Source organism: Leopardus geoffroyi, chromosome D3 (genome assembly GCF_018350155.1).
Source record: "Leopardus geoffroyi isolate Oge1 chromosome D3, O.geoffroyi_Oge1_pat1.0, whole genome shotgun sequence".
In the NCBI taxonomy this organism is placed as follows: domain Eukaryota; kingdom Metazoa; phylum Chordata; class Mammalia; order Carnivora; family Felidae; genus Leopardus; species Leopardus geoffroyi.
In genome coordinates this window covers 38,671,742-38,674,078 of record NC_059339.1, presented here as the reverse complement: position 1 = coordinate 38,674,078, position 2,337 = coordinate 38,671,742, and positions in this window count along the sequence as shown.

Genomic DNA, 2,337 nt, shown 5'->3' with positions numbered 1-2,337 from the left:
CATTTGAGCTGAGGCAGAAGATCAGATTCCAAGCACACATTCTTATTGTGAGAAGGAAACAGGAAGAAACAGCAGAAGGGAAGGATAAAGGGATACTGGCAGGAATGTTGATCAAATTTATCTTCTAAAGATCACCTTGTATGCAGTGACAGGTGGGTCCCAAAGAGGACACAGAGCCCCAGCCAGGGGGCTACCGCAGACTTCCCAGTTAGCCATGCGGGTAACTTGGACTAGGATGGGTGGATGGGGAAGGAGTACACAGATTCAGGAGATACTGTAGTGGCAACATGGATAGGATTTAGCGATGCATTAAACTGTTTCCAACCATCCTTTAAAATCGTTTGGCAAAGACTTATAGTGATACATGCCTCTGATTCTAAGTTTAAACAATAGCACACATGAGGAAACGTTCCATTATGTCTTAAAACATATATTTGACTTAAAGTTTATTTGGGTTGGCAGAAATAGTAAGGTTCCCATATTTCTGAAGATATTATACATTTAATTAATTCATTTTTTAAATAATGGACTTCCTAGTGCCAGAGTTTCCAGTTTCAGATTGGCATAAAATGAGAAAGGTATGCTGTTTCTAGAAGGGCCTGGTTTCAGGGGCCATTGAGAAGTTAGGGGAAGACACCTGCCTTCCCAAATCTGTCGTTTGTATGTGACATGACACGCTGTGGTGATCAGGGCTGAGCTGGAGAAACTTCTGAATGGATCCATAGGCAAATTCTCATTGTGCTGTAAATTCTCAAGGGCTAACAGAAAAAAATAACATCAAGCTTCACACTAGAGGTTTTAATGAAAACTGGAAGGTCTTTGAACTATTAGTATAAAAGGTAGAGAAGGCAAATGCCTTGAGGGTTTTACCTGCATCACAAGCTGTGTATGCCTTTGTTCCTTTCTCTTGCATCACGCACTCTCCTATTGTATGTTGACCTAGATTATGAATGGATATAAAGGTCAAGGGTAAACTGAAGTAAAGTGAGTAAAATTACTATTGTATGTGTGTGTGTTTTAAGAGCAAGATATTCAAGAAGAAAAGAAAAATTCCTAGCATAGTTCCTACTGCGTATAAAACAATGCAGCAATTAAAAACAAGGGCAACTTTATATTTTATAATATTCATGTGTATGCATAGTACTTACATAGGAAGTAGGAAATGCTAGAGGCAATAACTTCAGTGACGTCTCATGGAGGGGGGTGAAGTTTCAAAGACACAACAAACAAGATCTGTAACTCTAAGGTTCTAGTGGTGGGACAGAGAGAAAGCTTGTAATTGAACCCTCCAACTCTTGCTAGAAGCTCATTCCACAGAAGGCTTTGCTAGAGATCCATATCACAGGGATAGTCTACAATTGCATTTTCGACTTTCTTTTTCCCTGATTATACTCTATCTTTAAGATTTAGGAATGTGGCTTTTACCTCACTCCTCTTTCTTTCCCCTCACTTAGTTTTTATTCTTTGCTTACAAAGAAGACTAAATATATTTGACCATTAGATTCTACTTAGGCTGCTTTTAAAGGGGATTCACTTCTCTGCTCTCTAACCATCTGGTATGGATTAAATCATATCCTCAGGGGCGCCTGGGTGGCGCAGTCGGTTAAGCGTCCGACTTCAGCCAGGTCACGATCTCGCGGTCCGTGAGTTCGAGCCCCGCGTCGGGCTCTGGGCTGATGGCTCAGAGCCTGGAGCCTGTTTCCGATTCTGTGTCTTCCTCTCTCTCTGCCCCTCCCCCGTTCATGCTCTGTCTCTCTCTGTCCCAAAAGTAAATAAACGTTGAAAAAAAAAAATTAAAAAAAAAAATCGTATCCTCAAAAAGGATATGTTGAAATCCTAACCGCCAGCACCTATGGATGGGACCTTATTTGGAAATAGGGCTGTTACCGGATGTAATTAGTTAAGGTGAGGTAATACCACACCAGGGCAAGCTGGTGTCCTTGTAAGAAGAAAAGAGACACAGACACAGCCACACAAGGGAAGAACGCCATACGAGGCAGAGATTGAAGCATGCGGCTGCTAGCCAAGGAATGCCAAGGGTGGCCAGCAAACCACCAGAGGCTAGAAGAAATGAAAGATTCTCTGCTGCAAGCTGGTCCTGCCAACACCTTAATGTCTGACGTCCAGACTCCAGAACTGTGAGATAGTACGTTTCTGCTGTTTTAAGCAATGCAGTTTGTGGTCCTTGTTAACACAGCCCTAGGAAACTAACAAACCACCCATCTATCCATTCATCCCTGCCTCCATCCATCCATTCATTGACCTATTCATTCAAACAACTTTTATGTAGCACTTGCTGTGTACTAGGCGCTGTATACTGCACAGGAGTTTCGAGGG